Source organism: Crocuta crocuta, unplaced genomic scaffold (genome assembly GCF_008692635.1).
Source record: "Crocuta crocuta isolate KB4526 unplaced genomic scaffold, BGI_CrCroc_1.0 scaffold330, whole genome shotgun sequence".
Classification (NCBI taxonomy): Eukaryota; Metazoa; Chordata; class Mammalia; order Carnivora; family Hyaenidae; genus Crocuta; species Crocuta crocuta.
In genome coordinates, this window is record NW_027530521.1 from 1124393 (window position 1) to 1150915 (window position 26523).

The following is a 26523-nucleotide window of genomic DNA, read 5'->3' on the forward strand; positions in this document are numbered from 1 at the left end:
ATGAAAAAAACATTTCCTGGGGCACTTGGGTGGCTTAGCCAGTTAAGCATCGGACTCTTGATTTTGGCTCGTTTCATGATCTCACGGTTGTCAGTTTGCGCTGTCAGTGTGGAGCCTGCTTGGGATTCTCTCCCTCTCCTCTCTCTCTGCCTCTCCCTTGCTCTTGTGTTCTCTCTCAAAATAAGTAAACTTAGGGACACTTGAGTAGTTCAGTCCGTTAAGCATCTGACTTCGGCTCAGCTCATTACCTTGCAAGTTCATGAGTTCAAGCTCCACATCAGGCCATTGGGCTCTGCTGACAGCTCGGAGACTGGAGCCTGCTTCAGATTCTGTGTCTCCCTCTCTTTCTGCCTCTCCCCTGCTCGTGCTCGGTCTCTCTGTTTCTCTTAAAAATAAACATTAAAAACAAAATAACATTCCTTAAAAAAAAAAAAAGAAAAACTATGTCCTACATTTCCTACTGGATGCCATAAAACAGGAGCAAATAGGGGCTAGGGCCAATCATTTAAAGTCTTGGACATCATACTAAGGGAACTGACAATACTGACAATACTCCACGTTGGCCTAGGTGAGGCGAGAATGCGAGCCCCGTCCAAACCACCATGCCTACTGTTTGCAGCAGCTGCCAATGAATTGGAATGGGCAGTGAGCAGAAATGAGCATCCTCATGCTCCAATCTTGATCTGTTAATGTCAGCATTTGTCTATCTTGTTCTACCAACAGAACTAGTCAAAGAAACAATCCTAGATTCAGGAAAAGGCTAATCTTTTTCATTGGCAGGCGACCAAAGAAAACATTCTCCAAAGAGCAGTATAAAGCAATGAAAACAAGACTGTACTTATCAAACATTTTTATCTGAAGTGCTCAAAACATTTGCCAGAATTATACCCAGTTCCCACTTCCCCTTCACCACTTTCCCCACAGCTGTGGGAGGAAAAACAAGCTTTTTGTAGGAAGGATGTCTCCTCTGCACATTGATGTAAGTCTGAATACAACTTTAGGAAAAGAACCTCCCAAAGAGGGTGTGGGTGGGGATTCTCCAGGGAGCCAGGTCCTCTAAGCACCCCGGTAAAAGCTTTGCTCCACCACTTCAAAGGCAGTGTGGTAAAGTTCCTCTTGGCAGCTCTAGATGCTGCCAAGGAGAGCAATTCTTCATTTGGGCCAGGGACCAAGAGGGAGGATTCAGAAGGAAGAATAAGAAGGCATTTTCCCATCCAGATAGAAGTAAGGAAACAGACCCACTGACTCGCTAATCCTTTTTTCCGGAGATGGTATTATTATCCTGGTTTTATGCTTAATGAGCAGTAGTGTGGAGAGCTGGTGAGGATAATGTGCTGAAAGTTACAAAGTGGGTTTGTGACAAGGGGTGGTAGAGAATCCAGCAGCCAACTGCGAACAGTGATAGATGTAGGTTATCAGAAGAGCCCTTAGAGGTTTGAGAACTAGAAGCTAGGATACTTGTTTTCTTTTAACGGAGAACAGGAATGAGTAGCAAGACCTATTAGACTAACACACACAGCACAGTAGTCCAATCTAGGAGGAACAGATAGAAAAAACAATTTTACAATGCAAGTTTTAAGTAAGCAACAGGTAGCCAGTACTATTTGTTCCATAATTTTGCATAAAACACATCATTAGGTACTATCATACGATATTACTGATGGGTCAGACATGCTGTCAGTCAGTGACAGTGGTGAATATGTCACAGATATTTGGCCTTAAAAGTTTGAGAAATACGGTTAAAATAAACAAAACAATCATCTCCCTTGTTCTGTATTCCAAGTGGTGGGTCTTTCTTGAGCATAGGTATCTGAAGGCCTACCCTAGACAAGACGAAGAGACTTTCCCCAGAGTATTATTCTGGACACTAAAGCAGCTCCTTCTTCACTGGGACATCTAGAAGAAGCCAAAAGGGCCTCAGTCAAGTATTAAATCTTGTAGATAAGATGATTTGAAATTTCAAATTTACAATGGCTTGAAGTAGATAAAAGACACCAGAAAGTCTTAATTTCTCTTTAACTTTGGAACCATTTTATTAGTAATCTCCTTATTTCTTTTCTGCTGGGTCTCAATATTGCAGAAAAAGCTTAGAATGATATAATTGAGATGGGATTTTCAAAAAGATGCTTATTAATTTTTATGAGAACATCAGATTGAATATTGACTAATCAGTAACCATTTTGAATGAAAAGACTTTATTATAAAGTTTATTATAAACACATAGTTCAGGATAAAAGGAATTAGGATAAAAGGAATCTTTATGATTCCATGAAACCAAAGTTTATAAATTGCTTGAGATAAATCTAGTAACTCTGAATGTGACCTTGGCTTCTCATGTCAAGGCACCCAATTAATATTTGCTTCCCTTCACCCAGGCTTATGCCTTCAGGCAAGAAAGCAATTAAACTTCCATTAAAAATCAATTATCAATCTAATTTTATGAGGTACCTAGAATAGGCAAATTCATAGAAACAGAAAGTAGGATAGAAGTTACCAGGGGTTAGGGGTGGGGTAGGAAGAAATGGGGAGTTGCTTACTAGGTACAGTTTTGGTATGGGACAATGAAAAAGTTCTGCAAACAGATAATGATGATGATTGCACCGTATTATAAATGTACTTAATATCACTGAATTGTGTTTTATCAGTGATTAAAATGGTCAATTTATTCGGTATATTTTACCACAATTTTAAAAAACCTCTTTTTTTAGGTTTATTTTTTGAGAGAGAGTATGTGCACATGCTTGTCAGTGGGAGAGGAGCAGACAAAGAGAGAGAGAGAATCCCAAGCAGGCTCCATGCTGTGAGCACAGAGCCCCATGCAGGACTCCTCTCATGAACTGTGAGATCATGACCTGAGCCGAAATTGAGAGTTGGATGCTTGACCAGCTGAGCCACCCAGGTGACCCTAGATCTGACTTGTTTTAAAAAATATCCAGATAGGGGTGCCTGGGTGGCTCAGTCGGTTAAGTGACCGACTTCAGCTCAGGTCATGATCTCGGGGTTCATGGGTTCGAGACCCACGTTGGGCTCTGAGATGACAGCCAGCTCAGAGCCTGGAACCTGTTTCAGATTCTGTGCCTCCCTCTCTCTCTGACCCTCCCCTGCTCACACTGTCTCTGTCTCTCTCTAAGAAATAAAACATTAAAAATTTTTTAACAAAAAAATAAATAAAATAAAAAATATCCAGATAAAGGGCTCACCAATTATTCCAATTATTCCTTTACAATAATGTAATCTACACAGTTCCCCAAATTTATCTGTTCATCAGAATCACTTGAGGTGCTTATTAATTTATCTATATATCTATATATATATACATACACACATATATTTATTTTAGAGAGAGTGAGTGGGGAAGAGGAGCAACGAGGGGGGGGGGGGAGAGAGAGAGGGAGAGAGAGAGAAGAGAATCTTAAGCAGGTTCCATGCTGAGCTCAATCTCATGACTGGGATCATGACCTGAACCGAAATCAAGAGTCAGATGCTCAAATGACTGAGCCATCCAGGTGCCCTGAGGTGCTTATTAAAGTTATAGGTTCTCTGGCCATGCCCCAGACTGGCTACTTGGGAATTATTGGGTCCTAAGGCTCATGAAAACATGGTTGGATGCTGTCTGTACTGGGGGGTCGTGGTGCCAATTCAAGAAGCTTACTAACCCTTAGACTTCTTCCCCTGTCCTGTGTTTTCTTTTGTTCTTACCTTTTTCAATTTCTTATTGTAGTAAAATACATATAACAAAAATTTACCATCTTGACCATTTAAAAACAACTTTTTAAATGTTTATTTTTGAGAGAGAGAGAGAGACAGAATGTAAGTGGGGGAGGTGCAAAGAGAGTGGGAGACTCCAAAGCAGGCTCCAGTCTCCGAGCTGTCAGCACAGAGCCTGACATAGGGCTTGAACTCAGAAACCGTGAGATCATGACCTGAACCAAAGTCAGATGCTTAACCGCCTGAGCCCCCCAGGCACCTCAGCCATCTTGACCGTTTGAAGTATATAGTTCAATGGTATTAAGTACATTCATATCGTCATGCAACCATCACCACCATCCATCTCCAGATGGGTTCATCTTGCAAAACTGAAACTCTATACCCATTAAACACTAACTCCCATTTCCTTGGCCCTGGCAACCACCATTCTATTTTCTGTTTTTATGATTATGGATACTCTGAGTAACTCAGGTAAGCAGAATCATATAATATTAGCCTTTTTGCTACTGGCTTATTTCACTCAGCAGTGACGTCCACAGGGTTCATCCATGTTGTAGCATATGTCAGGATTTCCTTCTTTTTTAAGGCTGAATAAAATTCCATTGTATGTGTGTACCATGGTTTCCTTATCTACTAATCTGCTGATAGACAACAGGGTTCCTTCCACATTTTAGCTATTGTGAATAATGCAGCCATGAACATGGGTGTGCAGATATCTCTTTGAGACCCTGCTTTCAGTTCTTTTGAGTATATACCCAGAGATGGAATCGCTGACTTATTACACGGTCATTCTACTTTCAATTTTTTGAAGAACCAACACATGTTTTCCCATAGTATCTGTACCCATTTTACAATCCCACCAATAGTACACAGGGTTCCTGTTTATCCACATCCTTGCCAATGCTTGTTATTTTCTGTTATGTTGTTGTTTTTAATACTAGCCATCCTAGTATGGGTGTGGAGTGGTATTTCTTTGTAGTTTGGGTTTGCCCTTCCCTAATGAGTAGTGATATTGAGCATCTTTCATTGCATCCTTTCATTTCATTCATGGCTGACTGTGATTTGTGATATATTCTTAGGAGAAATGTCTGTTCAAGATCTTTGCCCATTTTTAAATCAGCAATCGGGTTTTTAATCGGGGTTTTTAATCAGGTTGTTTGTTTTTTGGTGTGGTTGATGTCCTTTTGTTTAAATAGTTGTCAGATTTAATCTACCTAGAGAAGGGTCTGGTTTGAGTCTCCAATGTAGAAGTCATTTTTGAGAGATAGCATGTTTTTGTTCAATTAAAGTTAAATAGTGCAATCCCTATCAAAATAACACCAGCACTCTTCACTGAGCTAGAACAAACAATCCTAAAATTTTTATGGAACCAGAAAAGACCCTGAATAGCCAAAGCAATTCTGAAAAAGAAAACAAAAGCTGGAAGCATCACAGTTCTGGACTTCAAGCTGTATTACAAAGCTGTAATCAGCAAGACAGTATGGTACTGGCACAAAAACAGACACAGATATCAATGGAACAGAATAGAGAACACAAGACATAAACCCACAAACATATGGCCAATTAATCCTTGACAAAGCAGGAAAGAATATCCAATGGGAAAAAGACAGTCTCTTTAGCAAATGGTATTAGGAAAACTGGACGGTGATATGCAGAAGAATGACTCTGTACTACTTTCTTAAACCATACACAAAAATAAACTCGAAATGGATGAGAGACCTAAACATAAGACAGGAGCCATAAAACTCCTAGAGGAGCGGGACGCCTGGGTGGCTCAGTCAGTTAAGCGTCCGACTTCAGCTCAGGTCATGATCTCATGGTTCGTGGGTTCAAGCCCCATGTCAGGCCCTATGCTGACAGCTATCTCAGAGCCTGGAGCCTGTTTCAGATTCTCTGTCTCCCTCTTTCTCTGACCCTCCCCTGTTCATGCTGTCTCTTTCTCTCAGAAATAAATAAAACATTAAAAAAAAAATCCTAGAGGAGCAAACAGGCAACAACCTTGGCCACAGCAACCTTGACCTTGGCCGCAGCAACTTCTTACCTTACCAGAGGCAAGGGAAACAAAGCAAAAATGACCCACTGGGACCTCATTAAGATAAAGAACTTCTGCACAGTGAAGGAAACAGTCAGCAAAACTAAAAGGCAAAAGATGGAATAGAAGAAGATATTTGCAAATGACATGTCAGATAAAGGGTTGGTATCCAAAATCTATAAAGAACTTCTCAAACTCAACACCCAAAACAAACAAACAAACCAACAAAATCCAAAAAATCCAGTGAAGAAATGGACAAAAGACATGAATAGACACTTTTCCAAAGAAGACATCCAGATGGCTGACACATGCTTAACATCATTCATCATCAGGGAAATACAAATCAAAACCACAATGAGATAACCACCTCACACAGTCAAAATGGCTAAAATTAACAACTCAGGCAACAAAAGACGTTGGCAAGGAGGGGGAGAAAGGGGAAACCTTTTGCACTTCTGGTGGGAATGCAAACCGGTACAGCCACTCTGGCAAACAGTATGGAGGTTCCTCAAAAAATTAAAAATAGGACTAAGGACCCAGCAATTGCACTAGTAGGTATTTATCTAAAGGATAAAAAACGGTGATTCAAAGGGGCACATGCACCCCAATGTTTACAGCAGTGCTATTGATAATAGCCACAGTATGGAAAGAGCCCAAATGTCCATCGACTGATGAATGGATAAAGAATATGTGATATATATACTCAAAGGAATATTACTCAGCAACGAAAATGAAATGAAATCTTGATATTTGCAACAATGTGGATAGAACTAGAGTGTTTATGCTAAGCAAAATAAGTCAGTCAGAGAAAAATAAATATCATATGATTTCACTCATGTAGAATTTAAGACACAAAACAGATGAACGTAAGAGAAGGGAAGCAAAAAAAAAACCAAACAAACAAAAACAAAAACCAAAAAACCACCCAAACAAACAGTGAGGGAGACAAACTGTAAGAGACTCCTAAATACAGAGAACAAACTGAGGGTTGCTGGCAGGATGTTGGGTGGAAGAAAGGGGTAAAGGGGTGAGGGGCATTAAGGAAGACACTGGCTGGGATGAGCACTGGGTATTATATGTAAGTGATGAATCACTAAATTCTATTCCTGAGGGGAAACAAAAGTTAAATAGTAAGAGTTCTCTCTGTGTCAGGCATTGGGCTATTCACCAGGATTACAAAATTCAATATGGCATGGTCTCTGTGCCCAAAGAACTTAAAGTCTAATGGAGAAGACAAACAGCTGATTTCAAAACATGTTGATAATATAATGACAGAGAGCTTAGAACATAGAAGACAAGGGTTAGCCCACCTGGTGGGGGGGTGGGTAGAGGACTGCTGAGGGAAGGTGTTCTAGAGAAGGTGCTACCAGAAATAAGTACTGAGGTGCGTGTTTTTCTGGGTGAAAAGATGGGGTAGTAGTGCTTCTGGCAGGGCCTAAACAAAGGCATCTTGATGGGAAACAATATGTGAGACGAGGGTAACTACCAGTAATTGAGTTCAGTAAAACTGAAGAGTAGATTTTAAGGCAAGGCAAGCATTTCTGGAAATGAGGCTGAAGAGGAAGGCAGAGATCAGGCCACAGAGAGCCTATGTACTTCATTCTATAGATGATGGGGATACCTTTCCATGGTTTTCAGTAAAAGAAGAATAGCAACACAGTCAGATTTTCTTTGTATATAGATCATGTGACTCTAAAGGGAGTAAAATGGATGAGAGAGACAGTAAAAGTTCAAATAAGAACTAGGGTGATGATAATGGGAATCAGAAGGAAAGGTCAGAGATTCAAGAACTATTCTGAAGGGAGGATCAGTGGGACTTTTTAGCTGACTACATGTGAAGGGAGAGAGGAAAGAGGAGTTTAGAATGATAGAGTATAACTCTAGAAACTGATGTGAGGAACCCAATGGGACAGGCAGATCCAAGGGTGAGGGTGAGAAGTTCTGCTTCTGACAAGTTGAAATGAGGTAACTGTCGGGGCGCCTGGGTGGCTTAGTCGGTTAAGCGTCCGACTTTCGCTTAGGTCATGATCTCGCGGTTAGTGGGTTCGAGCCCCGCGTTGGGCTCTGTGCTGACTGCCAGCTCAGAGCCTGGAGCCTGTTTCAGTCTGTGACTCCCTCTCTCTCTGACCCTCCCCTGCTCACGCTATCTTTCTCTCTCTCTCCTAGAAATAAATACAAATCTTAAAAAAAAAAAAAAAAAGAAATGAGGTAACTGTCAGACACACAAGTAGAGATGTACGAGCCTGATAGGACCCTGGATGTATGGGATTGGTGCTCCAGGGGTATTCAGGGCCAGACATACAGACTGAAAAGTCATTTGCCTAAGGCAGTGGGAAGAGTCAAAAGAGACAAGACTGCTCAGTAACTATGTGTAGAGAGAAAAGTAATGAGCCCAGTATAGAACACTGGGAAATTCCAACATCTAAGATGAGGAGCAAGAGACAGTGGGAAGGATTGGTCAGAGAAGAAGGAAAAAAGAAGTAGTAGAAGGGGTATAACTTTGAAGCCAAACAGAATCAGTTTTAGAATTTCTTCTCCACTACCTGTTGTAGTCCTCAAACAAGTTAGTCATGAACCTCAGTTTTCCTGCCTATTATATAGGTACAATACAGCAGTACCCCCATCATCTGTACAGGATACATTCTAGGACCCCCAGTGGATGCCAGAAACTGGGGATAGTACTGAACCCTATATATGTTATCTCCTATACATACATATCTATGGTAAAGTTTAATTTATAAATTAGGCATAGTAAGAGATCAACAATAATTAGCTAATAATAAAATAAAACAAGTATGAGAACAAACTATAATAAAAATTACGTGAATGTGGTCTCTCTCTCTCAAAATATCTTCTTGTACTTTCACCCTTCTTATTTTTTTAATGTTTACCTATTTTGAGAGGGAAAGAGAAAGAGAGAGAAAGAGAGAGAGGGCTTTCATGTGTGTGCATGCAAGTGGGGGAGGGGCAGTGAGAGAGGGAGAGAGAATCCCAAGCAGGGTCCTTGGATCAAGACCTGAGTCAGGCTCCACACTGACGTTGGTGCCTGCTTGGGATTCTCTCTTTCTCTTCCTCTGTCCTTCTCCCCCAGCACATGCTCTCTTTCTCTAAAGTAAATAAAATAAAATAAAATAAATAAATAAATAAATAAATAAAATTATCAGAAAAAAGATAATTAAATAAATAAATAAAAATAAATAAACAGTGCCTTTCACAATGCCTACCTCACTATAGGCACTCAACAAATGTGATTTCCTTTTTTTGTTAGTTTGGCTCTTTTATGTTTCCTTCCCAGTAAGTGACAGGAAGTAGGGTATCCTTAGTTGTTAAGTAGTTTTTTAGCTCCTCCCCCCCCTTTTTTTTTTCTGAGAGAGAGACATGGGGCTGGGTCTCACAATTGTGAGATCATGACTTGAGCCAAAATCAAGGGTCAGATGCTTAACTGACTGAGCTACCCGGGTGCTCCGTAGACTTTAGCTTCAGCAAGCGTCAAATTGGGAGGCAGCCTGGTCTTCGCCAATCTACAGTTACTCTCAACTGAAGCCACAAAGATGCAAAAAAATTCAGGTTTGTAATGGTACTCTCGATGCCCATAGAATTACTGCTCTTCTTCTGTTTTCCCAGGACACTAGTCCTTGGGAGCTGCTTCACAATGAAGTAAGTGAGCAAATAAGAATATATTTGAAATGGGCTAGGAATTCATAGTCGTTAGAGGTGACACCAGGCTCGTTTTTGGCTCATGGAATATAAGGGAGTTTTGTATATGGCAGGCGGTGAAAAGGTGCTGGAATGCCCCCAAAATGCTAAAATTAGAAAAGAAAAATTCTTCATGACTCAAAGATTAGTGTGGTGGAGGTTTCTGGTTGTTTTTTTTTTTTTTTTTGAAACTAAAACATGTATTACATCACCCTGGTAGGCCTATTTTAATGATCTGTAAGCTTCAATGCAGCAAGTATCATTTAAAGCTTTGAAGGGAGAGGAAAAAGGGTGTTTCAAGTCCCTCAAACAATTTACTGCTCCAGTATTTCTTTTCTTTTTTTTTTTTTTAATGTTTTTATTGATTTCTAGGAGAGAGAGAGACAGCGTGAGCAGGGGAGGGTCAGAGAGAGAGGGAGTCACAGACTGAAACAGGCTCCAGGCTCCGAGCTGGCTGTCAGCACAGAGCCCGACGCGGGGCTCGAACCCACGAACCGCGAGATCATGACCTAAGCGAAAGTCGGACGCTTAACCAACTAAGCCACCCAGGCGCCCCAGCTCCAGTATTTCTAATAATCATGTATTTTTCCTTTCGACTGGAGAGCAAAGGAAGACGGAAACCTGTGGAAACTGGAGTCGGACAAGAAAACAAAGTTCACAGATGAAATCCTGTCTCACGTTGGCCACTCAAACAAGACTCACTCCTTATGGCCTTTAAAAAACTCATCCAGCATAGTCTCTTTTGTTCCCCTCAGTGGTTGGTAAGTGTTACAGAAGCCTCCTCAGGCTGCTCTAAACAATCATGGGAAAGTTCCTTCAGGAAAAAGATGCAGAGATTCCTGTACTTTGTCATGGTCATGTCAATGGTAGGCTGTTTCCTCTCGGAGATGTATTTCTCTAATTAGAATGATGGACCGCAAACAAGCAATTTTTATTTATTTATTTTCTTAAAAATTTTTAAAATGTTTATTTATTTTTGAGAGAGAGAGACAGCATGAGCAGGGGAGGGTCAGAGAGAGAGGGAGATACAGAATCTGAAACAGGCTCCAGGCTCTGAGCTGGCTGTCAGCACAGAGCCCGACATGGGGCTCGAACCCACGAACCGGGAGATCATGACCTGAGCTGAAGTCGGACGCTTAGCCAACTGAGCCACCCAGGTGTCCCGAAAACAAGCAATTTTTAAGTCAAGCAATACAATTAAAATGTCTCCAAATAACACAATAGTTTTATTTCTGTGGTAATTAACTTCCTTCACTTGAAAATGAAACTATCTTTCCCCTATTAGTGCACGGTTAAAACAGATGACCTTCAGGAACCTATAAACTAGTGTCTGGCATACAGCAGGCACTCAATAAACACTTGTTGAAGGGCACCTGGCTGGCTCAGTTGGAGGAGCATGCGACTCTTGATCTCGGGGTCATTGAGTTCAAGCCCCATGGTGGGTGTAGAGATAACTAAATAAATAAAATTTTAAAAATACTTATTGAATGAAAGAATGAATACACAGAGCAAAACAAACACCTTCTTTTTATGGCCTCTGTTCTCGTATTAATCCGAGGCTAATTTAGCTTCTTTAGAGTCACATCATTCTGTGCTCAAGATTCAATTCAAGTGTCTTGCAGTTTTATTGTTAAGGTGCATATTATCATGACTCTTTTTCTTGACCAATTTTTTTCAATTGGGTGTTTTTTAACTCAGTTTTTACTTATGTTTATTATTTTATATCTTCCCATTTTAGTTGCAAAATGAGCCTGTTGCTCGAGCCTGGAACATATTCAACTGGAACACAGGTAAGAGTTACATACAAACAACAGACTAGCTTCTTGGTCCCCTTGACACCCTCTAAATCACCTTTCGTCACACTCATTACGCTTTTATTACTTATTCATTAACTCATTTATTTATTCAACAAATATTTACTAAGTCTTAATATGTGTCAGGCACCATTCTCAATGCTGAGGCTATAGCAATGAACAAAAGGGACCAAAATCCCTGTCCCTGTGGTATTTACAAGTGAGTGCAGGGAAGGTCAGGCAAAACAAGAAAAACATGTCATGAAAAACAAAACAGTAGAGGATTTATTCCAGATTACAAGAAACTAAAAAGACGTTACCAAGGACAATGTGTAAACTTTGATTCTATCCCGGGTCAGAAAACAAACAGCTAAATATATTTGAGAGCAATCAGGGAAATTGTAACTTGCATTAGATGTTAGATGATGTATGGAATTGATCATTTTCTAAAATGTGATAATGACACAGGGATTATGCAAGAGAATAGGAGAATGCCCTTACTGTTACGTAGGCGTAAGGTGTCAGGATTCCTATAACTTAGTTTCAAATGATCTATCTATCTATCTATCTATCTATCTATCTATCTATCTATCTATCATGCACAAATGTAATAAAATGTTGGCATTTGGTGAATCCAAGTAAAGGGCATAGAGGTGTCTTTATAACTTCTTGTAGGTTTGAAAATTTTCAAATAAGGGAGTGGGGAAAACCTATTCCATTTCTAGTCAGAGATGTGAATCAAGAATTAGTTTGACTCTTGTTGCTCAGCGTTTTTCTGTAAGTGCATTGATCCCTCATCCTGAAAGATTTCCTTTCATCATATACCTCGCAACACTTTCCCTTTTCCACTGCAGTGAGAGGAAAGGCTGGGATATGGGATAGCCACAGGATATTCTCTCAAAATATCCCTTTGCTATGACTTTGTTAAATTAACATTAGGTGGAGCATGAGGTGCCAGATGGTGAGTCTTGGTTCAACAGTAGCCCACAAGAGAAACTGAAATAGATATGTGTATTTCTGACAGGTCCTGGAAGAAGCACAAAGCACACTTTGAGGGGCCACATGGGAAGGTCAAGGCAAGGTGCAGACAGAGAGAGTGACAGGGCCTGGGGCAACGTGCCTTTATTAAGGTCTGTGGGAGGAGTGATTTGGGGTTCCTAGGCTAAGACCAGATTGGTCAATTAAACCAAAACAGTGAGGCTGTAGTGAGTTCCATGGCAGTCTTGTTTAAGGGGTGCACAAGGGGAAGGCCCTGGGAAGTAGGGGAGACTGTTGATCACAAGGGTTGTTAGGGAAGTCACATCACGAACTCCACTGCTGGTGGCTCTGCCAGCTGTAATCTAGAGCACTGGCTTGCACGAAGGGACTAGTGTCAGTTTAAGGTCCCTGCAGGCCAAACAAATTGGATGCTGAGGTGGCAAAACCATGGAGCAGCTTAGCTAAATTCTCTACTCTCTTCCTTCAAACTTATCTGAAAGAGTGCTTTCACATATATGTTATTCACACACTTTATAGTTGAATTCAAGCAAGTAATAAAATAATTACAAAGTGCAGGAAAAACACAGGGACAAAGTAGGAAGCAAATTAGCCATGAAGCCAGTAATATAGGGTGTATATTAGATTCCTATGGTTGCTGTAACAAATTAGCACAAACTTAGTGGCTTGAAACAACTGAAATTTATTCTCTTAACAGTTCTGGAGGCCATGAGTCCAACATGTGTCTTACGGGGCTAACATCAACGTGTCTGCAGGGCTGGTTCCTTCTGGACGTTCTGGGGGAGACTGTTTCCTTGGCTTTTCCGTCTTCTAGAGGCTGTCCCTCACTCCTTGGCTTGTGGCCCTTTCCTCCCAGTGCTTTCGACTTTCACACTTTTTCCTCTTCTGTCATCAAACCTTGTCTGCCACTTACAAGTGATTATATTATCCAGGATAATCTCCCCCATCTCAAGATCCTTAACTTAATCCTATCTGCAAAGTTCTGCTTGCCAAATAAAATGACATTCCCAAGTTCCAGGCATTAGACTTGGGTATCTTTGGGTGCCATTATTCAGTTTACCACCGGGTGAGAGAAAACAAAGGGTCGTGTAAGTAAGTAAGTAAGAAATAAAGGAGAGGATCCTCACTTATTCTTTGAAAATAAATTAGAAGGTACTGTATCATTCTTCCTCACAAAGGGTATTCCTCATCACCATAAACACTTAGGCTGTGATAGTAAACCTGGATGGAGGTACCCAGACCTCATATTGTTTCTGGGCTCTATCACTTATTTAAACAATGTTAAATTATTTATCTGCTCTGCTTCAACTTGATCGTCTTTTTAAAAAAATTTTTTTTAAATGTTTTATTTATTTCTGAGAGAGAGAGACACAGAGAGAGAGAGAGACAGCGTGAGCAGGGGAGGGTCAGAGAGAGAGGGAGACACAGAATCTGAAACAGGCTCCAGGCTCTGAGCTCTCAGCACAGAGCCCGATGCGGGACTTGAACCCACGAACCATGCATGAGACCATGACCTGAGCTGAAGTCAGACGCTCAACCAACTGAGCCACCCAGGTTCCCCAACTTGCTCATCTTTAAACCAGAGATGATAATATTTTCTCAAATGGTGGTTGAGAAGATTCAACACTGTAATGCATGAAAAGATTTAACACAGTTCCTGACATATTTAAATGATGCTTGTTATTATAATTATTTTATTATTTGTGGAACAGGATGTGCAGCCCTTCTGATGCTGAATCAGTGCGCAGTATTTCTAGAGGCCGCTCGTGACCCCCTCTATGTGCAGTCTATAGCATTCTATATAAGATATAAGTAAAAAGCTTATTCAGATGTCAAAAATTTTTTTACCAATTAAAAAAATTTTTTTTTAATGTTTTTTATTTATTTTTGAGAGAGAGAGAGCCACAGCATGAGCAGGGAGGGTCAGAGAAAGAGGGAGACACAGAATCTGAAGGCAGGCTCTAGGTTCCAAGCTGTCAGCACAGAGCCTGACATAGGGCTCGAATCCACAAACCGTGAGATCATGACCTGAGCTGAAGTCAGACACTCAACCAACTGAGCCACCCAGGCTCCCCTTTTTTCCCAATTTTAAGCACATTGGATAGGAGTATCTCTAAACCGCATCACAAACTTCCCTATCTTACTAAGAAGATAATAGTAAACATAGTTACCCTTTGCTTATTAATTCTGGCTCAACATTATGCATATGGCTTATTGTCCTGGAACATAATAGAAAGATATCCTCAAGGAGCAAAAAGATTGATAAAATCATTTATTTGTCTGCTACATGGTAAATGACCTTAAAATACTGTTTTTAATATGAATTTTCTCTTCGCCGGTTGGATCTCCAGTGACTGTCTTTCCTGATAACATTTATCATGACCGTCAGTGTGTGGCTGTGACGTTGTGATTTATACAAAATATACATTTGGTCATTAGGATGACCACAATATATTTCTCATATGTATTTGGTCTTTGTGCACAGTTCCTGGCTCACAGCTCCCAAAACCCTTGGAATTTCCTAAGTGTTGAGAGCGATCAAGGTGTCTTTTGTTATGCGAATGAGGTGACTTTTGAAAGCACCTAAAGATGTGGTTGCCAGAACCAACCTTGTGATTAGAGGGTTAGAACTTTCAGTCCCATCCGCCTACTGCCAGGGAGGAGAGATGGGCTGTAGATTGAGCTCTGCCTCCAAAAGCCAGTGATTTCATCAACCACACCTATGTAACACAGCCTTCATAAAACCCCAAAGGATGGGGTTCTGAGAGCTGCAGGGTTGGTGAACACGGGGAGCTTTGGGGAGAGTGGTGCATCAGAGAGGGCAGGGAAGCCCAGCACCCTTTCCCCATACCTTACCTTATGTATCTCTTTCATCTGTTCCTGCGTTATATCCTTTTATGATAAATTGGTAATAACCCAGGAAGTAGAATGTTTCTTTGAGTTCTGTGAGCCGCTCTAGCAAGTTACTCAAACCTGAGGGGGAAGTACTGGTAACCTGTGATTTATAGTTAACTGGTCAAAAGTACAGGTAACAACCTGGGCTTGCAACTGGCATCTGAAGTAAGGAGGCGAGGGGCAGAACCCTTACCCTGTGGAATCTGATGTTATTTCCAGGTGGAGAGTGTCAGAATTGAGGTGAACTAAGTTGAATTCTTGGACACCCTGCTTGGGTGTTGTGTGGGAAGCCCCCACCCTCCACGTTGGAATTGGATCTAGGAACCTAATTGAGTGGCTAAGGCTAGCAAGACTTTAGATCACTCTCACTATTTTTTATCTGCAGCCGATGACCTGATCAGTATTTGAAGATGATGCATTTATAAGAGGCTCCCTTTGAAATGCTTAAGAGACTTCCTGCCCTGCCTACCAAGACACATATAAAATCTGTAAACACTAGCTCTTCAGGGGTCATTTTTATTTACTTTCAAATTAGTGACTATATTTTGAACACCTTAGTAGTTTGACTGCTATGCTGGTAAGATATTAAAGCATTCAACCATGTCAGACTCTAGCCTGAGGATTTGTTTCATGTTTAATGCAAATCAAAAGACTAGAAAATTAATCGGTTTAAGGTGTGAAAATATCTTCCCTTTAATGATCTTATCTTATCAAAATGACCCAGAAATTACTTTGTCTACCTGGAGTTAGAGAGTTCTCATGTTTTTGTTTACAATGAACATCAGACAATCCTTAAGGCTACTAATGGACATTTTGTACCCATATGTATACAACTGTATACATAAACAGAGGAAATCTAGATTACCCAGTGATTTAGCCATATTAATTCTTGCTTCTACATTTTTATTGTCAACATTAACCCTGCTGCTTAATTAAGCCCTTTGTTGATAAAATACTTTTTTGTTTGTTGGTTTATTTCTTCCCCAAATTGCTTCTTGCCCTCAGGGAAGGTGTGTGAATTAGCAAGTCTTTGCTGTAGTCTGGAGCCTCTCTCTCAGACTTAGCTGTGGCCCATTTTTTAATGTTTATTTATTTTTGAGAGAGAGGGAGAGACCGACCAAGTGTGGGTGGGGGAGGGGCAAAGAAGGAGAGGGAGACAGAATCTGAAGTAGGCTCCAGACTCTGAGCTGTCAGCATTGAGCTCAATGTGGGGCTCGAACTCACAGACTGAGATCATGACCTGAGCCGAAGTTGGATGCTTAACCAACTGAGCCACTCAGGTGCCCCAGCTGTGGCCCATTTTTTAAGTGGAAAGGAGACCAGGGCACTCAGAAAGACAAGTTGGTATATTACACAATTAAAATTCAATGAATTCTCAGATGAGCCATACCTACATTTAAGTATAAAATTCTTAATAAAACCAAACAAAATAAATTTTTGGGTGAACTGTCATTCAAATTATTCATGTCACTGGTATTTACAGGTTGACAATACATTTTAGGTACACCTATTAAGTGTTACTAAAATGTATTTTTATTAGTACTGTTCTCCATGCAACACAGCCCATTCATGTTAGTTTACAAAACAGATGTAATGGATATAGTGATACATGGTGCTTCTTTCTCTATATTTTCCAGGAATCTGAAGAATCATGAGGTTTTCTTGTCCTGCCCACAATGGCTTTATAGTAAAGAGTACAAGTGTTAGGTGTATACCGATAAGACCCATATATGGGATATCTTCTAAGAGTTAAGCACTATATAGAGTACTTTTTATATTGTGGTGGTTTTCAGATACATCTACACAATCTTTTGAAGGTGGATCCTAATTCCTTTCCCCTTGAGTATGGGCTAAACTTACTGATCCGCTTCTTCTTTTTTTTACATTCAAACAATACTGATCTCTTTTTTTAATGTGTTTTTTTTCTTTCTTTCTTTTTTGTTTGTTTGTTTTTAAATGTTTTATTCATTTTTTTTACAAGTAGTTTATTGTCAAGTTGGTTTCCATATAATACCCAGTGCTCATCCCCACAAGTGCCCTTCTCCATGCCCATCTCCCCCCTCCCCCCCCCACACCCATGAATCCTCAGTTTGTTCTCAGCATTCAAGAGTCTCTCATGGTTTGCCTCTCTCCCTTTCCCCCACCATTTCCCCCCTTCTTCTCCCCCATGGTCCTCCGTTAAGTTCCTCCTAATCCTCCTATATATGCAAACATATGATATTTGTCCTTCTCTGCCTGACTTATTTCACTCAGCATCACACCCTCAAGGCCCATCCATGTTGCTGCACATGGCCAGATTTCATTTTTTCTCATTGCCATGTAGTATTCCATGGTATAGATAAACCACATCTTCTTGATCCATTCGTCTGTTGATGGACACTTAGGCTCTTTCCATGTTTTAGCTATTGTGGAGAGTGCTGCTATGAACATTGGGGTACATGTGCTCCTATGCATCAGGATTTCTGTATCCCTTGGGTAAATTCCTAGCAGTGCTATTGCTGGGTCATAGGGGAGTTCTATTGTTAATTTCCTTACTGATTCGCTTCTAACGAACAGAAATGAAAGTGACGGTGTGACTTCAGAGAATAGGTCATAAGAGGCACTGGGGCTTCCTGCTTGCTCTCTCTGAGATCACCTTTCTGGGGAAGCTACTGCCACAACCATGAGGAACATGTGAACTGCTGAGGTCTCCTGCCAACGGTGATATAAGGGAGCAAGACTTCAGATGGCTGCAGCCCCAACCTAAATCTTGATTTCAATCTTACGAGGGACCTGGACTCAGAACCATCTAAGCAAGTTGCTTCTGCATTCCTGATGCTTAGAAACAGTGCGAAATACTAAATATTTATTGTTTTAAACCTCTAAGGTTTGGGGTAATTTAATTACAAAGCAATAGATAACTAACACACACACACACACACACACACACATATTTTTTTATTCTCACAATGGGATGAGTGGTATTATGAGAAAACAAAGGCTCAGGTGGTTACTTAATTTACTCAAGGCCACACAGCTAGTGGTTGCAGACTCATGATACCACAACCATATTTGCTCCACTTATATTATACTATCTCTTTTCAGAGCCTGTTTCTTTTAGGCAGCTTCTTAGCTGTCCCTCTCAACTTTGATTAGCTTTCCGTCAATGCTCTCATTCAAATAGTGGGTTAAGAAAAAAAAAAAAAAAAAAAAGAAGGGCTAAGGATACAGCATAGAATTCTACTTCTGGAGATGTCCCTTTAGCATGATCTGAACCCATTAATTTTCATATTTTTGGTATGATTGTTCAACCAGTTATTTATTATCCATCCTTGATTCCTTCTGCTTATACATAAGGATATCATGGAGAGGCTGTCAAGCTCCTGCTGAAATTCAATTAAACTAAACAAATATAATAAGCATAGCTATGCTAAGTATAGTTTTTTCCCGATTGACCAATCTTGTAATCCCTTCCCAAAGGGAGGAAGTTTGTACAGACTGTGTCATTCCCTTCTCCGTCAGTGTCATTGCCGTTACCATCATGTACCATCACTCCTGTCACTTCACAGTTATCACTGATTTTGAGCAATAAAAACCATTTTAGACACATTATTTGATTTAAACCTCAGGACTATCCTGGTTGTTCTCTTATTATTCCCATTTCACCAATTGGGAAATTTGGCTTATAGAAATTCAGTTACTTGCCCAATGTCATTTTACTAAGAGGTGAAAGAGTTGCGGTTGAAAGCAGGCCTTCCTTGCCCATGAAGCATGGGCTCTCTTTCTTTCCTTTTCCCTCTTCTCTTCTCCCCTTCCCTCCCCTCATTCTCTCCCCTAACTTCTTCTTCAATAAACTCTGATAGGCTTACAGTTAACACGGCTTCCTTTTCTGAATATGTACAGATATTGATTCTTTTTAATAAATAGTCGAAGAATATCACCCAAGATAGATGTCAAGGTCACCAGCCTTCAGTCTGCTGAAATCACCTTGTGAATATTGAGTCCCTGACTCCAGACTTTGGAATTTCTCTCTACCCCTCCCCTCCCCATGATGGGCAAAATTTCCTCCTTTCTTTTCTTTTCTTTTTTTTCTTTCTTTCTTGTTTATTTATTTTGAGAGAGAGAGAAAGCATGAGTGAGGGAGGGGCAGAGAGAGAGGGAGAGAGAATCCCAAGCAGTCTCCATCCTGTCAGCACAGAGCCCAATGAAGGGCTTGCTCCCATGAACAGTGAGATCATGACCTGAGTGGAAATTAAAAGTTGGACGCTCAACTGACTGAGCCCCCCAGGCACCCTCACAATTTCCACTTTCTAAAGACTGCCAGCAGTGGTTCACTCAGCTTATTCACTGGGCCTCGGTACCCTGGAATGTAAATTAGATCCAGAAACTTGAGAGTTCCTTTAAAGCAGTTAAGTGATCTCTTATATCTCAGTTATGTTTGATTTTATTCCCTGGAACTACTATTCATTTTATCTTTTCCAGTACAAACACCCTGTTTTTTCTTTTTTAAATATTTTTTTAAAATTTATTTCTAGGAGAGAGAGAGAGACAGCGTGAGCAGGGGATGGTCAGAGAGAGAGAGAGTCACAGACTGAAACAGGCTCCAGGCTCTGAGCCGGCAGTCAGCACAGAGCCCGACGCGGGGCTCGAACCCACGAACCGCGAGATCGTGACCTCGCGGAACCTTAACCTTAGTCGGTTAAGCGAAAGTCGGACGCTTAACCGACTAAGCCTCCCAGGCGCCCCCCCCCCCTTTTTAAATGTTTTTATTTATTATTGAGACAGAAAGAAACAGATCATGAGTGGGGGAGGGGCAGAGAGAGAGAGAGAGACACAGAATCTGAAACAGGCTCCAGGCTCTGAGCTGTCAACACAGAGCCCAATGTGGGGCTCGAACCCACAAACTGTAAGATCATGACCTAAGCCGAAGTCAGAGCTTAACTGATTGAGCCATCCAGGCACCCCCCCTCCCCCAAATACCCTCTTTAACTGAGAAGAATAAATTAAAATAGGAGGTGAACGTTTTCTTCTTTTCTTTCATTCATTAGTAGAATACCATCCATCTAGGCTTCATTGTTCTTTCTGCTGTAATATCAACTTTAAATAAGGAAGACTTTTATATATTCACACCTATGCTTATTGCAGCATTATTTATAATAGCCAAGATGTGCCAACTTAAGTGTCTATCAATAAATGCATGGATAAAGAAGATGTGCTACGTGTGTGTGTGTGTGTGTGTGTGTGCATACATGTGGACCATATATGTATGTGATGAATCATTATACAGCCATAAAAAGGATGGGATCTTGCCATTTGTGACAACATGGATGGACCTAGAGGGCATTATGCTAAGTGAAATAAGTCAGACTGAGAAAGACAAATACCATGTAATTTCTCTCATATGTAGAATCTAAAAAACAAAACAAATTAATAAACAAACAAAAGGCATAATTAGATCTATTAATACAGAAAACAAACTGATGGCTGCCAGAGGGGAGGGAGGTATGGATATGGGAAAAATTGGTGAAGTGAAGTAGGAAATACAGGCTTCTAGTTATAGAATGAAGATGTCACAGGAATAAAACATACATCATAAAATATAGTCAGTTATATTGTAATAGTTGTATGGTAACAGATGGTAACTACATTTGTGGTGAGCACAGCAAAGCATACAAAGATGTTGAATTACTCTGTTGTATACCTGAAACTAATGTAACATTGTGCATCCATATACTTAAATAAATAAAAAATTAAAATAAAAAAAGTAAGAGGAAAACTTTTTACATTGTCTTCAGTATTTTGCCACAATTCTCAGTTTTCCTAGTCTCCTATTTTCCCTTTAATTTAATGCAATTCAGTAAATATTCATTTTATATATACCTTGAACTAGGCACTTGGCTAGATGCTAGGAACATAGGGTAAGCAAGACATAAATGCTTTCACAGAGCTTACAGTCCAATAAGAAAGGCAGAATTTTAAAAAATGTTTTACTTATTTTTGAGAGAGAGACAGAGACAGAGACAGAGAGAGCACAAGTAGGGGAGGGATGGAGAGAGGGGGGGACAAAGGATCCAAAGCAGGGTCTTTGCTGACATCAAAGAGCCTAATACAGGACTCAAACTTGCGAACCATGAGATCATGATGTGAGCCAAAGTTGGACGCTTAACCGACTTATCCACCCAGGTGTCCCAAGAAAGGCAGAATTTAAGCAAATAATTATATGTATGAGAAATGTTAGGGAAAGAGCTTATAAGAAGCACATTAAACCTAACTTAAAAGTACAAGTCTTCTTAGAAAAAGAAACACTTAAAAAATATTACCAATCTTATATAAACTCTTTCAGAAAAGACAGGAGGAAATACTTCTAATTACATTTTATGAGTTTAATCATAATGTTTTTATGATTAATGATTTAATGTCAGAATAATCCTGACACTCAGACCAGACAAAGATATTACAAGAAAAGAAAACCGTAGCCTAAAATACCTCATTGGATAGATGCAAAAGTTATTGATAAAATGTTAAAGGAATCCAATGATACATGAAAATGATAATAAATCATAACTAAGGTAGATTTATCCACATGAACAGCAGAAAGGGGGAAAATCATGTGTCACTCAATAGATTCAGAAAAATAAAAAACTGAATACAAATTCACAATAAAAATTCTCATCAAACTAAGAATAAAAGTAGTCTTCCTCAACCTAATAAAGTGCATCCATGCAAAAACTCATATTTAATTCTAAAGACTGAAAACTTTCTGGCCAAATCAGTGTTATTTGCGCTTACCGCTTCTATTTAATATTGTAATGAGGTCCCACTCTGTTCAATAAAGAAAGAAAAAAGAAAGACCCCTAACAAGATTGGAAAGGAAGAAGTAAAACTGCTTCTATTTGCATATGACATGATATTGCATGCAGAAAATTCTAAGGAATCTACAAAGAAACTATGAATTTACCAAACTAATAAATGAATTTACCAAAGTCACAGGATATAATGTACAAAAAGCAATCATATTTCTATATTCTCTCTTTTTTTTTATTTATTTAAAATATTTTTTATTTATTTCTAGGCGAGAGAGAGACAGCGTGAGCAGGGGAAGGTCAGAGAGAGAGGAAGTCACAGACTGAAACAGGCTCCAGGCTCTGAGCTGGCAGCCAGCACAGAGCCCGACGCGGGGCTCGAACCCACGAACCGTGAGATCACGACCCAAGCGAAAGTCGGACGCTTAACCGACTAAGCCACCCGGGCGCCCCTATTCTCTCTTTTTTTTAAAGTAGGCTTCATGTTCAGCACAGAGCCCAGTGTTTGAACTCATGACCTTGAGCTCAAGACCTTAGCTGAGATCAAGAGTCAGATGCTTAACTGACTGAGGCACCCAGGTGCTCCTATAATTCTATATCCTTACAATGAAAAATTGGTAAAGAAAATAATTTATAAAAATAATACTATTGGGGCGCCGGGGTAGCTCAGTCGATTAAATGTCCGACTCTTGATTTCAGCTCAGGTGATGATCTCACAGTTTGTGAGTTAGAGCCCTGCATCAGGCTCTGAACTGACAGTGCAGAATCAACTTGAGATTCTCTCTCCCTTTCTCTCTACTCCTCCCACACTGGTGCTCTCTTGCTTTATCAAAATAAATAAATAAAATTTAAAAACTACTGTTTATAATGGGAGAACAAAACATAAAATATTTAGAAATAACTTTAATAAAATGTGTAAGATCTGTATATTAAATGCTATAATGCATTGCTGAAAGAAATGTAAGAAGACCTAAGGAAAAATGTACTATGTCCATGGATTGGAAGATTCAGTACTGTGAAGCTGACAATTCACCCCAAATTGATCTACGTAGTCTTCAAATCTCAATCAAATTCTTGTTGCCAGGTTTGTTTGTTGTTTGTTTGTTTTTTGTAGGAATTGACAAGTTTATTCCAAAAGTTATATGGAAATGCAAGGGACCTCTAATGACCAAAATAATCTAGAAAAAGGCAAAGTTGAGGTGTGTATGCTACCTTATTGTAAAACTAAACTAATCACAACTAAAGTTTAACAAACAGATCAGTAGAACAGAATAGAAAATCTAGAAATGCACCCACACATAGTCAATCATGTTTTTTTTTTTTTAACAAAGGAACCAAAACAATTAAGTGGGAAAAGTACAGTCTTTTCAACAAATGGTGTTGGAATAAACAACTAGCTATCCAGATGGTACAAAAACGGATCTTGACCTCAACCTCAAACCACCCACAAAAATTGATTCAAGATGGGTTATAGACCAAACATAAAAGCTAGATTTCTAATGCTTTTAGACAAAAATGAAGGGTAATACTGTCACAAACTTAGGGTAGCAAAGGCTTTTAAAAACTGGACCCAGAAGACACTACCCATAAAAGAAAAAAATGCAGAAAACAGACTTTAAAAACTTCTGCTCAATGAGAGCACCATTAAGGAAATAAACAAGCCAAAGAATGGTAGAAATATTTGCAATATGAATATCTGACTTGCAACCAGAATATACTGGTTATAAGGAACTCCTACTATACAATAATTAAAACAATCCACCCAAAACTGAGCAAAAGATTTTAAGAGGCCCTTTACAAAGAAAATGGCCAATAAGCAACAAAAAAAGTGTTCAAAATCAGTAAGCATCAGGGAAATGCAAATTAAAACCACAATGAGATACCACTTCATATTTACAGAAAGGCTAAAATTAAGTCTGTGCTTGTTTTGGCAACATATATATTAAAATTGGTACAATACAGAGATTAGCATGGCCCATGAGCAAGTATGACAGGCAAATTTGTGAAGTGTTCCATATTCTTTTAAAAACTAACCCTATGGTGATAATCATTTCACAATATGTATATATAAAATCATCACACTGTACACCTTAAACTTATACAATGTTATATGTCTGTTATATCTCAATAAATTATATCTCAATAAATAAGCTATGGGGGAAAAGAAGACTGACCACACCAAATGTTAGCAAGGATGTGTAACAACTGGGATTTTTCAGACATTGCTGTTAGAAATGTAAAACAGTATAACTACTTGGAAAAAGTCTGCCAGCAATTCCACCCTTAGATATTTACCCAAGAGAAATAAAAACATATGCCCATGAAGTTAAGCATCCTTTCATAAAAAACTCAAAACAAATTTGGTATACAAGAAATGTACTTCAACAAAATAAAGGCCATTTATGACCCACAGCTAACATAATGGTGAAAGACTGAAAGCTCTCCCTCTAAGATCATGAACAGGACCACTCCTTTCCAACACAGTACTGGAAGTCCTAGCCAGAGAAGCTAGGGAAGAAAAAAGAAATGGAAGCCATTTAAATTGGAAAGGAGGAAGCAAGGGGTGCCTGGTGGCTCAGTCAGTTAGGTGTCCGACTTCAGCTCAGGTCATGATCTTGTGGTTCGTGGGTTTGAGCCTCATGTCTGGAGCCTGCTTCAGATTCTGTGTCTCCCTCTCTCTCTGCCCCTCCCCCACTTGTGCTCTGTGTCTCTCTGAAAGATAAATAAACTTAAAAAAATTTTTTTTTTAAAAATAAGTAAAATTGTCTCTAGATGATATCACTTTACATGGAAAAATCTTAAAAAAAAAAATCCATCCAGGGGCAGTTGGGTGGCTTAGTCAGTTGAGCATCCGACTCTTGGTTTTGGCTTAGGTCATGATCCCAGGGTCACGGGATTGAGCCCTTCATCAGGCTCTGCACTGAGCATGGAGCCTGATTGGGATTCTCTCTCTCTCTCTGTCTGCCCCTCTCTCCAGCTTGTGTGTGCTCTCGCTCTCTCTCTTTCTCAAAACCAAAAACCAAAAAACCAAAAAAACCCCCCAAAACCCATCCAAAAACAGATAGAACCAATAAATCAATCTAGTTAAGTTGCAAGACACAAAATCAACATACTAAAATCTGTTGCATTTTTGTAAGTTATCTTAAGTTATCTGAAAAAGAAATAAAGAAGACAATTCCATTTACAATAGTATCAAAAAGAATAAAATACTTAGGAGTAAATTTAATCAAAGAGGTGAAAAATCTGTGAAAACAAATGGAAGAAGACACAAACAAATGGAAAGATATCCATATTCATGAACTGGAAGTTAATGTTGTTAAACTGTTCCTATTCCTCAAAGCTATCTGTAGATTCAATTCCCCATCAAAATTCCAATGGCATTTTTCACAGCAGTGGAAAAAAACTTCTAAAATTCATATGAAACTACAAAAGACCCTGAATAGCTACATCAATCCTAAGAAAGAACAGAGCAGGAGGCATCGTACTTTGTGATTTCAAACTATATTACAAAGCTAATATAATCAAAACAGGTTGGTACTGGCATAAAAACAGATACACAGACCAATGGAACAGAATCAACAGCGTATACAGTGAACTAACGCATATACAGTGAACTAACTTTAACAAGGGAGCCAAGAATACTCAAAGGGAAAAGGACAGTCTCTTCAATAAATGATGCTGATGTCAGGAAAACAAGATATTCATATGCAAAAGAATGAAATCGGATCCGTATCTTACACCACTCACAAAAATTAACTTGAAATGGATGACCTGAAAACTATAAAACTCTAGAAGAAAACACAGAGGAAAAGCTCCTTGACATTGGTCTTGGCAATGATTTTTTGGATGTAATACCAAAGTGCAAGCAACAAAAGCAAAAAGTAAATAAGTGGGACTGTATCAAATTCAAAAGCCTCTGCACAGCAAAATTAACAGTCAGCAAAATGAAAAGACAACCTAAAGAATGAGAGAAAATATTTGCAAACCATATATCTGATAAGTCATCAATAGCCAAACATAGGAACTCATACAACTCAATGGCAAAAAATCCAAATAATCCTATTAAAAAATGGGCAGAGAACCTGAATAGACATTTCCCAAAGAAGACATATTAATGGCCAACATATATATAAAACAGTTGTGTTGAGGGGAATGTAAATTGGTACAGCCATTCTGGGAAACAGTATGAAGTTCCTCAAAAAGTTAAAAATAGAACTATCATATCATTCAACAATCTCACATCTGGGTATATATCCATAGGAAATGAAATCACTATCCCAAAGACATATCTGCACTCTCATGTTCATTACAACATTATTCACTATATTCAAGATATGGAACAACCTAAGTGTTGACATACAAATGCATAAAGCAAATGTAGTCTATGTATATCGTGGAATACAATTCAGCCATAAAAGGGAAGGAAATCTTGCCTTCGGCAATAACATGGATGGATCCTGAAGGCATTATGCTAAGTAAAATAAGTCTGACAGAGAAAAACAAATGCTATATTATCTCAAATTATATATGGAATATAGGGTGCTTGGGTGGCTCAGTCAGATGAGCACCCAACTCTCAATTTTGGCTCAGGTGGTGATCTGAGGTCATGGGTTGGGTCCCG

General features: G+C 39.5%; 1 protein-coding gene, 1 non-coding gene and 1 pseudogene across 3 annotated transcripts in view; 1 reads left to right on the forward strand and 2 right to left on the reverse strand.

The window, feature by feature from the left end:
* Positions 1–26523, reverse strand: part of CSTPP1 (centriolar satellite-associated tubulin polyglutamylase complex regulator 1) — a 197601-nt gene that overhangs the window by 54064 nt on the left and 117014 nt on the right. The gene's annotated exons all lie outside the window — the stretch shown is intronic.
* Positions 22266–22350, reverse strand: TRNAE-UUC (transfer RNA glutamic acid (anticodon UUC)). Its single transcript has one exon. It is a non-coding gene; the product is annotated as a tRNA-Glu (tRNA).
* On the forward strand, positions 23825–23924 carry LOC144234241 (U6 spliceosomal RNA; annotated as a pseudogene).